The sequence below is a fragment of the Ptiloglossa arizonensis genome, chromosome 10, assembly GCF_051014685.1.
Source record: "Ptiloglossa arizonensis isolate GNS036 chromosome 10, iyPtiAriz1_principal, whole genome shotgun sequence".
Classification (NCBI taxonomy): domain Eukaryota; kingdom Metazoa; phylum Arthropoda; class Insecta; order Hymenoptera; family Colletidae; genus Ptiloglossa; species Ptiloglossa arizonensis.
The window spans coordinates 13,215,081-13,227,991 of NC_135057.1; the positions used below are offsets into that span (position 1 = coordinate 13,215,081).

The 12,911-nt window shown below is 44.3% G+C and overlaps 1 protein-coding gene and 1 long non-coding RNA gene across 2 annotated transcripts in view; one reads left to right on the forward strand and one right to left on the reverse strand.

The window, feature by feature from the left end:
• The window catches only part of LOC143152454 (mucolipin-3), a 29,690-nt gene extending 18,364 nt beyond the window's left edge, over window positions 1-11,326 (reverse strand). The window contains exon 1 of the mRNA XM_076322597.1: window positions 11,274-11,326. The gene's annotated coding sequence lies outside the window, so the exon portion shown is untranslated. The remainder of the gene's footprint in view (window positions 1-11,273) is intronic.
• LOC143152458 (uncharacterized) overlaps window positions 1-12,911 on the forward strand; it is a 44,848-nt gene that overhangs the window by 14,798 nt on the left and 17,139 nt on the right. The window lies entirely within an intron of this gene.

The window sequence follows — 12,911 nt, forward strand, 5'->3', positions numbered from 1 at the left end:
CGAATGTTTACACCAGCGGGTAATACCGCTTTTTCGATCATAGCAAGAAATCCAATTCATTTTTGCACTTCAACTACAAGAGTAGAGAAGTGAAATTTGAATTATATTCGGCGCGAATTTACTTCTTCTTACAATTTTTTCCAACCTGGACACGGTGATTAGATTTGATTTAAATTTCAACCAGTATTTAATCCTACGTTCTATTTTCTTCTCTCCGCTCAATTATATTCCGCAAAGCATCTCATTTTCTTATTCCACGTAATTACGCGTCCACTTTTTCGTTCTCAGCACCGCGTTACTTCCACTTATTACCGTGAAACCATTCGACGTTTCGAATATACGTATATTTAAACATACGCTCGCGTCGGATTACATCGTTTCTTGGAACGGGTTCAAATTCCATCGGGTGGTCCCCATTGGACGGTTTTATATTAATTTCACGTGGAATATTTTACGCAAAAACTGTTCCATTCCGCGCGAAACCGTTTCCAGCCGTCGTCGTCGTCGTCGTCGTCGCTTCAAAGTCGCAATTTCACCGATCGATAGGCCTTACAGGACGTTATAACGTAGAGATTTCCACCGAGGGGGGAAGATTTTCAGTTCGTGGCGCGACTGTTCGATGTTCCGATAATTCGATCTTTAATTATCGATTCGTGGTACGGCAAATACGGATCGCTAACTGGTTCCGTGGTGAATACTCGTGTTCTTACGCGAGAAAGATTTGCATACCTGTTAAATATTAACGGCGTGTAAACGTATTTATCACCTAACCGGGGACCGGTATAGATTTTATTGGGCCATTAATCGGGTAACGTTTTATCGGTGATTCGTATCGGGGCTCACGAAACGTCCAAGGTTTACTCGCGCGTTTCCACACAAATTACCGAATAGTTCGCCTCCCACCTAGTTGTAAATGGAATATTCGAAATTCCATCTCTGCGGGCATCCCGGGATTCATTACCTCGAATTTCCTCGGTCGACTCGATATTATCCCTCGGCATCTCCAATGCCATCCCTGTTTCTCCGGCTGGCCATCGATCGAATCGGATAATTATAACGGCGGCGGTTACCGATGCGGTCTCAACGACGATTACACGGGTGAGAATTTCTGTGCAACGGATGCAGCTGCACGCCAAACCCCTCGCGGTTGCGTGCAATCGCGTCACTAACCGACGTCCTTCGACCGAACAGGAGGGATTGAATTCATTCTAACGTTTCGAGATGCTGATTGACCGACCACCGTCGGGAATTATTGAATTATGTTGAACGCTGCCGTACGAACGCATCGATTCGCGCGCGTGACGCGACAGTGGCAGGTATTCATTCGTTTGGTAGTGGTAACCGCGTGATTAAACTTATAAATAAACAGAAATAAAAGGAAGACGTCGTTTCCTCGATGTGTTTATTTTAAAGCGGGATAGAGCGATACCGCGTCGCCACGGGGAAACGAATAAACGGAGCGGTGCTTATAACGTAGAGGAACGTTCGCGCGTATCGTGGACCACCTAATTCGAGTAGCTCGATCATTTTTATTGCGAACGATAGAATTTAAAAGTATCTCCGAAACGACGACAGAGAAGAGGGGGTTGAGAGTGTTCTGTCGTCAGTGCGCGTGCTTCGAAAGATCTCCAAATTAATTTTCCCGAAAACAAAGCCGCGTGTGGTGATCGGTCTGTATCGGTTTCCACCTTCCCTTCCGTTCCATCTTCTCATTTTTTGATAAAAAACCACGTAAATATCCTACTCGAGAAACTTTTAAAAGCTTACGCAGCTCCCGTAGGAAAGGTACGCAGTCTTTGGACCATAGCTAGCCTCTGTGCAACCGCTGCATACCGCGATCGTTGCATTTGGGAAATAAGGCTCAACTTTGCGCAACTATCCAGGGCTGTAACTTTCGTTGCATACCTGTTCATTGTACCGAGGATACGCGGGCGATCGTAGTAGCAATTTAACGAAATATATTCAACGCACGCGAGCAGTTGCCTCGGTTTACAATAGTTCGGATAACGTTAAAACCGACCCGAATTCCCGGTGTTCGATTCGCAACTCGCGTACGAGTTCGATGCTCGAAACGCAGCTCGCAGTCGTTGCACGGTTAGAAGTACCATTCGCGTGTATAAAGCGAACGCGATTGTCGGGACGCGATTGGTCCCTCGGGGTGATCCGGAGGTGGACAGATCGCTGGAGGTGGAACTCGCGGATTGATGGATTCGCGGTGGTTTTCGATTTCGAGTCGCTGACAGCGTTTAATTGGCGTAATGTACTCGATTCAATTGGAAAAAACAATCGGTTAGAGTTCGAAAATTGATATCGACCGAAGTGTATTCTTTTTGTTCCGAAATCGCAATATTTCAACGTTACGTCGACGTCGTGAGCGATTCACCCTGAAAAATAATTGTTCGCGCTCGGTGAAGTCAATCCGCGGTGTTTTTTCTTTTCTTTTTTTTTTATAATACATCGCGCGTCGTTTTTATCGAAGAATGAAATCCTTTTCATGAGCGCGACGTTAGAGAGAAGTTACACCGAGTATAAATTCTTATCGGGTTCGCCATATTCTTTGAAATTTATCCCCCCCGTCGATCACCGTTTCTTTTTTTTTTTTTATTTTCCAACGCTTGAACAATTTCGTTCGAGAGGCTGCTCTTCGGGATCAAGATGCCGTGGAGAACGCCTGTTCGGAACTCGTCGGACCCTGGACTCCGAAATTCGGAGAAAAATGGCGCTCAAAGACGACTCGTTGGCAGGAGTGCCTTTTATTCGCGCGACGAATACTTTGATCGCGAATGTATTTCAATTAAAGGGACAAAAGGGGATACGCGTTTTTTTTTCTTTTTTTTCTTTCTTTTATTATTATTTTCAACGAGAGAACGAAGCTTTCGCGCGTACGAATTCGCGATAGAGATGGTCACGCGACGAGTTAAAACACCCCGATGGAAACGCGAAAAGTCTTCGTTAATATCGTCCACGTTCTTGCATCAGCCAGCACGAACAACATCCCCGAGAGATTGGCTCTTCAGCCGAGTGCTGGACGGTAAATTACTTCTGCAATAATTACCCACCCCAACGGCCAATTCACCAGGCTCCAGTTAACGAGTACAAAAAAATCAGGGCCGTCGAGTCACGGCGCGGATGTGGGTTGCTGTTTAGAAAGAAATTGCTTCGTTTCTCGTTTCAACGCTGTTCCGTGCGCGCGTCTCGCGGCAGATAGGGAAGGGTGTTGTTTGGAAACCCACGGACCAGTGGTTTTCAAAGTTTTCGAAAGGTACCCACCCTGTAGGAAACAAAACGAAACTCCACCCCCGGAAATATCCAGGTAAAAAGAAAATCTTTCCTCGAATTCGGCCGAGATTAATTTCCTTCCGATGATTTTCATCGAACGAATCTTTCTCTCGAAGGAGAAAACTTGTTTGAGAAAATCCGGAGAATGGACATTTGTTGAACGAATTGCTTAAAACGAAATGTATTAATGCAGAGAGAGTAATCCACGTATACAAAAAGAAGCGTTTCCATTGATTAATTCGCTGCTGTCAATTTTTACCCACCGCGTGTATTCCCCTTCTTGAATAGAAAAAATTATTCAAAAAAATCCTCCGGATTATCTAAGACACTATTCCCCCTGTAAATGTATTCCCAGAAACTCTATAAAAGTCTTCTCCTGCCCGGTAATGTTTCCTCGCGCTCCCCTTCGTGTGGTAAGAACACAGGGGTCGCACCCCCTTAAGAAAAGGCTCTCACCCCTCGAGACACGTAACCGGAAAGTATTTCCATTGAATTGATTCAAAATGGAGTCTTTTTCGTCAATTTTTATCGATCGTGCGTCCTTCTTTCGCAAGAAGTTGTCAAAAGAAATCCTCTGGACTGTCTAAAACGATATCCCCCCGTAAAAGTGTCCCCGATACCTCCGTAAAAGGCATCCCTTTCTCGGCAATATTTTCTCGCGCTCCCCCTCGTGTCGTAAGACAGTTCCCCCACGAAGGGGGTTCGTAACGTTCGAATTCAGGGAAGAACGTTGAACAGTGGTTGACGCGTATTGTCGCAGGGGTAATCGTATTTCAATTTGCTGGATCCGTCTGGTTCGATGGCTCGAGTTGGACTGAATGTTCGTTCAGTTTGATCAATAAAAGTAGCGCGCAGGCGTTCTCGAGGGATGCTGCACGGAAGCCTCCGGGTCCTTGCCCCTGTATTCCGATCAGGAATGGGATAACCGATAAAGAGGGACACGAATTCGAGGGGAACGGGAGAGGGGGTAGGAGGCACGCTTCCACCGCGATATCCTAACCTCGGGGAAAAAAAGAAAAAAAAAAAAAAAAATGGGGTATCACGCGCGTGCACTTGTCGCGCGTATAACAGGGTGAGATCTTTGGACGGTTCGAGAGGGTCCCGGTGGATCTTGGCGTCGCGCGATCCGAAGCTGTTCTTTTTCTTCGTTTACAAGGGTGTTCGCTCGTTTCTCCTCGTACCCCTTCTTCGTCGTCACCGCACAAAAGAAGCAGTTCCCTTTGTCGCGAGCGATGCATTCTCCTTGTACGCTCGCGTGTCTCCTCGCGAGCAGTGTTTTCGTTCTTAGCCGCCAATTACCACCGTGACGTTACACTCTCGCCCCCTGTATCTCGGGGATTTTCATTAAATCCTGTAACGGGGACTCGATTTTCTCGTTTACCAGCGGTGAGGGAGATCCCGTGTCGAGGAGGGTTGTTTTATTTGTATTTTTTCTATTTTTCTCTCTACTACGATCGGAGGGAGAACGGTCTTCCTTCTGCACGAGACGTTGTTCATAACAAGGAGGCTTCGTTTTATCGTACTCGCCCATCCACCTTTCGAACAGGGTCCACCGTTCGAGGTAAAGGCCGAAGGGACGTCGTTCGTTCGGAATTACCGGGAGTCGATTGATCAACGTGTTCCTAACCGAGCTTTCGGTTCCACGGAGGTCCTTGGAAGTACTGCAAGGACGTTAATAAAACGCACGGTATTCGTCTTCCGTGAAATTTGTAACGTTAGACGTTCACTCGAGAAACTTTCGACCGTTCCGGCAGGTTGAGAACGAGGAGGTACGGGGCGATAAATTCCGTTCCGCTTTAACGGTATTTAGAGCATCAAATCCTGCAGGAAGATTGCAATTTTGCCTGTCGCCTATCGTCGACCCCCATCCGATTTCAATTTTACCGCGCCCTATTTCCCGCTTCCACGAGTCGTGTAAATATTTCACCCCCCTTCTCCCATTCTCGAGATACGTACGAAAATTATTAAAATTGTGTATTTATCCGCACCGCGGTCGGGAGTGCTAGACAAGCCGGAGTATTACGAGCCTAGGCTGTGTCCGTAGAGTGTGCACAGGTGGAGAGCGAATGTTTGGCGCAGCGGGGGGACAGGAGGAAAATTAAGAAACGGGGAACCGAGTACTCGAGAAATTGGGAGCAAAGTACTCGAGAAATCGAGTGAAAGAACAATCGAGAAAGCAAGAAAAAGAACTCGAGTAATCGAATGAAAGAACAATCGAGAAATCAAGAAAAAGGACTCGAGAAATCGAGGGAAAAATCACTCGGGAAATCTTAAGAAAGAACAATCGAGAAACGAAGAAAAAGGACTGGTGGAATCAAGAAAAAGGAGTCGAGAAATCGAGGGAAAGAACACTCGAGGAATCAAGAGTAAAGAGATTAAAAGAATGGAAGAAATCTGAAAGAACTTGTAAAAATGAAGAAAGAAAATCTAAAGAAGCGAAGGACAAAGAATTACCGAAGAAAATACACTCCGCGAAGTATGGAAAACTTCGTTCCACGAAAAATTCCACGAGCAATACCTTTCGACCGTATTTGCGATAACTCGGGTCGAAAACGTGTAATTACGAATCGCGGTAGCCTTCCACTTGTCCTTAACAAAATCACCGAGGCGTTCGTCCAATTACTTCCAGTTACGTGTTTCGACGTAATATCTCAGGCTGGTAACGAGCCAAAGACGCGTCCTAATGAAATTTATCTCAAGTTCGTCAGCGGTGGGTGAAACGTTACAGTAGCTGTTATTTATTTAATCGCGGTTAGGCCACGCTTTAGTGTCGCCTCGAGATACGATCGGTTTGCGACAGGTAGTGCGGTGATAGGGTTAATGGCGGCAGGAACGGTGACTGGTGAACACAATGGGACGACAAAACGCGCGATCAATCTTCGCGGTGCGATCGTTTCGAATAAACCGTATTTCGGCGGTAACGTTTAAAAGTATACTGAAATCGAGGGGGACCGTGGTAAGGGGCACCATTCGGCGCGATCTACCGCACGGTTCCCTCAATCTCGTGTTATTTACCCACCTGGCGGTGTTGACTTCTCTTTTTGTAATTCACCGCTCTGTTGAGCCGGGATTGAAAGAAGTCGCTTCGATTCCAAACGGGCTTCCACGGAATTTCGTGACCCGGAAAGCCGTCCTCGTCGGGAATCCAGGTTTTATTAAAAATTCTCATCCCCCTTTACACCATGAAATTACTCTGCCCGGGGAACCACCTTGTTGCGAGATTTTTAGCGATTCTGCGAGTAAGAATTTGGAGAATGGCGGGGAAAAGGGAAAAGAGAGAAGACAGATTGATAGATAGGGAGAGGGAGAAAATAAAGCGTAATGGAAAGGACGACACGTTCGTAGACCCCGTTGAATGATATTTTAGGGGTCCACCCTAACCGAGTGTCGTACGTGTTCAGCCTCGAGTATATTTGCTTCCTCGTTCGTAGATCCTGTTTCCCTGATTTTACGACGCATTGTGAAGGTCGCTGGAGAAAGATAGGCCGTTCGGTGCTCAGATGGGTGAATTCCAAAACGTCTGGAAGGAAAGTTTACTCGTCGAGGCGAGTGTTTATCAGATCTGGACGGGTTTACTTCGCAGCCGGTACACTCCTGGTATTCAAATACTCGGTCATTTCGGTTTATGTACCTTGGGGAGCCTCGAACGGCGTTACTTTCGAGCGTTTCGCGACCCCTCTAACTTGTTTTCGTCGGGAGATTGGTTCGCGCTTACGGTGAGCAAAAAATTAAGACTTTCTACGATCGGGCGTAATTAAACGAATCCGGGAAAAATCGTTGATGTACGTCGTTACGCGAATCTAACGAAATTGTTGAAACAATGTGAAAGCTGTTCCAACTAATTCGGATCTTAACTGGGATCTAATCCACGACTTCTGTAGATCAAGGTGAGTCGACGAGCTGGAGTGTTCGATAATTTTACGAATTGTACAACTTGTCGTGTGTTCTTGATAGCGTAACGATAGGAAGAGAATGGAAATCGAGTGTCCATATTTTATGAAACACCCTGTAGAGAGAAGAAGCTCCAGTGTCGCTTGTTACCCTTGATATTGGCTGTTTACGGATTAATTATAGGTACGTGGAAGTCGATGAGTCTGAGCTTGTAATAAATTAAAGCAAAAGATGGAAGGTTTATTCTATACCTTCAGGAGATTTTCTTTTCAAATTCATCCCTTCTGAACCTGGAATACCGTTAAATTTATTCTATCCTAGTCGGATATAAAATTTCCTATCTAAATTCGTTCGTTTCGAATCTGGAATTCTATTAAATTCACTCTATCCTAGTCGCTAACGTGTTAGATTGAATTAAAATTAAATATAGAATTTCCTTTTCAAATACATCCCTTCTGAACCTGGAATACCGTTAAATTTATTCTATCCTAGTCGGATATAAAATTTCCCATCTAAATTCATTCGTTTCGAATCTGGAATTCTATTAAATTCGCTCTATCCTAGTCGAGCACTGGTTAGATCGAATTAAAATGAAATATAGAATTTCCTTTTCAAATTCATCCTTTCCAAATCCGGAATTCTGTTAGATTCACTCTATCCTAGCTGGATATAAAACGTGCCATTTAAATTCAATCGTTTCGAATCTGGAATTCTATTAAATTCGCTCTATCTTAGTCGGGCGTAAATTTCAACGAATAAAAATTAAACCCAGATTTCCTCCACGCTTCGAGAAAATTTTCCTCTTAAATTCACCTGCCGCGAACCCGGGGTTTCATTATATTTATACCATCTTAGCCGAGCACGAGTTACAGTGGCGCGTGCAAATGGACTCTCGAAATTAGAAGTTAAATACACCGTCACTCCGTGGAAAATCCCGATTGCGTTGGTTATTTAGCCCAGAAACGTTTCCAATGTAACCGAATATCGTGGAGAACCGTTCCCTTCGAGGACGAGTGCCGCTCCCGATCGATTCTCACGCCGGAAACCCGGTTCACCCTCGCCCTTAAATTTCTGACCCTTTTCAATCCAATCGGCCGATGGATCTGACCCTTGAACTGTATTTAATAAAAGGACAACCGCTATTTGCAATCTACCGCGTGACCTTCTGTTTCGTATTTCGAGCGAACTCGTTGCAACTTACGCGGAAAAAGTCCGTCAATTTTTATCGTGCTTCCTGTTTTCCGTTAACGCTTGTTTACTCTCGTTCGATGCTTCGTACTTCGCCGAGATAATGCGCGACGAGCGCGAGATAACGAGCGGAACGGTTCGAGATTGTTCTCTCCTTTCGTGGCAGCGGAATTAATTAAAAACACCGAATCGATCTCGATCCGTTTCGTGGGGTTACCGAGAGAACGAACACGATTGCAAAAAAAAAAAAAAAGAAAAATAAGAAAAAGAGAAAAAAAAAGCAGAAATTTTAAATAATTCAATCTCGCGAACACGCTGTTCATCACGGCGAGGAAAATATGTATTTTTCCAACGAGAGATTGCATCCCAGGTGCATTAACAACGTTTCCCGATATTTTCGGTCGAATTAGGGCGGCGCGGAGGAGACGAACGGGAAACGAACTTTTAACGCGCTCGTGGTCCCTTATTACTATGCTAACAGCGTCAGCCACGCGTCAAGCCCTCCCCAGGGTTCAAACAAATTTACACGCGACGATTTTCATTCGTCGTTCGTAGGAAAAAGTACCGTTTCGTCGACGGAGCTGCTCCGTCCGCGTAATGTTTACGGACGTTGCGTAAACGGCCGAGATAAGCCCGAAAGCGAACACTCGCGACCATGATTCCGGGTTACGACTGATTACGGTTGAATGATGCACCGCGCGCCATGATTAGTCCCGACTATCTGCGCGGCGATGTTCGGTTAATTATTCAAACGTCGATTAACATTGGTACGACCCGGGAGGAAGGTGTTCCACCGACGTGGCCATATTAACGTGACACACATTCCTCGATCTCCATCCTCCTCTCACAATCAAGGAAATTAATCATGTCTCCACGGTAAACACGAGTCGCGAGTTTTTCCTTTCTTTTCGTGTTTTATTTTCTTTTCCTTTCTTCTTTTTTTTTTTTTCTCCTAGAGAAACAAACGCTGGTCGAGTGCGTCTCATGGCGAAAGTCATCCTGTAGGGTGTACTCGGACGAAGAAGGGTACGACGATGAAGAGAGAAAAAAAAGGGGGTCAAGCATGTTTTTTTAACCGAGCCTAACAGCGAAGTTATGTCGTTTCATCTTTCATGCGAAGCAGGCTTCAACCGCCGAAGCAGTCGCGTTCTGGCATATATTTTCTTTTTTTTTTTATTTTTTTTTTTACCAAGCGATTCAACGTCTCTCTTGGCCACCTCTTCGCATCAACGAGGGGTGTAAGGGGGGCCAGCCTCTCAATGGAGCCGCACAGTTTACGTATCTCGACGTGGAACTCGACGATACGAAGAGTCGGCGCGCACTCGACGTGAAATATCTCGTGTCGTTCGAGAAACGGAATTTTTAAAAACATCCCCCGTATGCGAGTGACTCCGTGACTCTTCTGGTACCGTACTCGCGGGAGCACGTGTTAATCTCGCGGGAAAGCCAGTCGGTCGGTGAAAAAAACCTTGAAACCTTCCACGCGGTACCCTCTGACCTTCCGTTGGCTCGCGTTGTTCCCCGTTGTTCGCCCACGGTACGAAAGGAACAAAAAAAAAAATAAATAAAGGAAGAAGGATAACAAAAGCTCGCTCGGGGGGGTGGCTTTACGTCACGTGGGCAATGATTTACGGTTTTTTACGCGCGTCACGCCCACCCGGACGCACCGATACGAATAAAACTAAAACCAACGCAACGGAGTTTACGGCCATTAAAGAGCCGCGACCCACATTACTCGATTCCGAAGGAAGATCGTAAACGTTGGAACAAGGGGCGCGGCTCGAACCCCATGAACGGGAGAAACTCCTGGAACGCGAAATTTATCGCCAATTGTGCTCATTATCGATCATTTATGGACGAAAGAATAGACGAAATCGTCGAGAAAATCAACTTTACCGATAACAGACGCTAGGTGGTAGGGACCGTTGTAATTAACTTCTGCATAAATCACAAGGGAGGATTGTGATGAAATTTTGCACAAATCACTCGGGGAGGATTCTAACGAAATGTTGTAGAAATCGCAGGGGAAGGTTGTAATTGAATCTTACGGAACGTTCGTTCGTACGATCTGAGAATTATGCTTCTTTCGGTAAATTGTTTCATAATGGGGAATTTATTAGGGAATACTTTTTTTTTAAATATTCTTTTGTATCGAGTTACAGGAGTGTATTAAACGACTTTCTTTCGAAACACTTTTCAATATCTTTTGTAGTTTAAGAATTGTACAGGTATGAATAAAATAAGGGTTGCGATGTATGTATAGGGTGTTCTCTCTTGAAGTGGAATTAGTGATAACGAAATACGGGCGTAGCTCCAAGGTTGGAACAATGAACATTCGCGCAAAGTTTCGCCAATATCGGTGTCCAACAATTTTCAGTTATCCCTTGTCAACCGCACGCGTAGCCCAAAAATTTTGAAAATCAATTTTCCCCGAGAACAAAGCCACGCGTGGAAAAATGTTTCATATTTTTCGTTCGGTTTTAAACGAAACCTGTATTGGTCCAACAATGAATTTCGTCGGATCTGGTAAATATTGAATACGAAAAAATGTATGGCAGAATCGGAAAATGGTCGTAGCTCGTGTGAAATTAAACCGAAAATAAGATTTTTCTATACGTGGTTTTGTCGTCGAGAAAATTAATTTTTCGATCGATATTATATACCATTAGATGTCCGTATTCGCACACGCGTGGAAGTGTATATGAAGATAAATAAATATAATACGCAATGCGTGAAAATATAATACAATGCGCGAGTTGCGAATAGAAGTGCTGTTGTGCAACCTAACCTCAATAAGTACAAGTCGAAAGTAAGGTATAATGCAAATGGAAATGTAGCGTGGTAATTAACCTTTAAGATATCGAAGTAAACACGAAAGACACGATCAATTATAGAAATGTCGTAAAGTTTTTTACCTTAAGAACTTTTCTAATTATGTTTGACGTCCGGACTAATTGTCGAGCGTTGTTATCACTATTTGTTTTTTATTTTATTTCCGACGAGTAGCTAATGTAATTGAACAGATATCAGGCTTGACGTAATTGATAGCTATTGATGCAATACTCTCGTGTCACGATAAATCTCGAACGTTGTAAATTCATTCCTTAGAACGATTCGATACGAGAGTGTCTGTTAATTCTACAATGTTTATTAATGTAAATAGATGGAATACGGAATACTCGGTACCATCGTTTATAAACGTTGACAATGGTGTCTGTTTTTCGTCTACGTTACTATCTATTCTCTACGCGAAACCGGTTAAAACAGATACCATAACACCGTGCACGTTCTTGGACACCGACACGAGTAGAAACAGTGACTAATGGACAGACACGCCCGTCAAAGCACACTGAAACGCACGCGTGCACGATGAATTTTGAAAATCCACTTTCTCGAAACCGAGGCTTCGTACGAAAACATTATATTCCACATTCTCGGTTAATTTTTCCACGGAAAATCAGCCTCCTATCGATTTTACCTCGAATTTTGCCGCAGTATCTTCACAGCCACCGGGGAGCATTCAACGACGAGTGGTCCATAATGAGCCTAATCGGCGATAAATTTCACGTTTCATGGACTCTCCTCGAGATTTCGAGAACTCGTGGTTCGGGCAATTATTCATGGAAGAGTCTGCTTTCGAAAAGTAAGCGATATCAGCGAGCCTGGCCGACAAAAGCGCCAATGGATCGATATTGGTTTCCATTCAAATCAGACGCAGTCAGTTGGTACAGCGCGTTGATATATTAGGTTAAATAACACGCTTGGATTTCTTTTTTAACGGAGCGTCGTTGTTACGACTATGTTTGCACAAACAATGTTTAATGAGCGGTGTGGGTCCACGGTCCTGTTTCATAACTTTTCATCGTCATACGGGTCGTGTGTACACACCATTGGCGTAAACGCGTCTCGTTAAGGAAATGCAAACTGTGAAATGTATGAAAAGTTCGGAACAAACGTCGCGAAACTATTTTGAATAACCCTTTATAATTCTCCCGACGGTATTCATTTCTTGCCCCGCGTTTCTTGCCAACTATTTGCTCGTGACGAAAGTTCTTCACGTTTTATTACCAGACACGCCGTATAGAATCTTTTATCCTCGGTATAACGTTATCGAATTATATCCACCTATCGCTCCATTCATCTCTCCGGAAGATTCGTGACGCCTACTTTCCAAAATTTCTATGGAGCTACTGTGCGGAGTTGAGAAATTTACCTCTGAAAGGAACTGTGAATCGTACCGGGTCAGAGGCTTTGGTTTGAATTTCGAATCCCTGAGAGTAAGCAAAAATTGCTCGATGCTGTCCATATTCCTCTTCTACATAATAGTACTGTACGAAATTGAAAAGTTGACCTTTGGAAGGAATTGTGTACGTTTCATCGAATTGTATTTATTTATTGCTCCATTAATCTCTCCGGAAACTTTGCGATGTCGTTCTAAAATTTTTATGAAGCAACTGTTCGTAGTTGAGAAATTGACCTCTGAAAGGAACCGTGAATCGTACCGGGTCAGGCACTTTGGTCGAATTTCAAAAGTCCGTGACTAAGCTCGACGT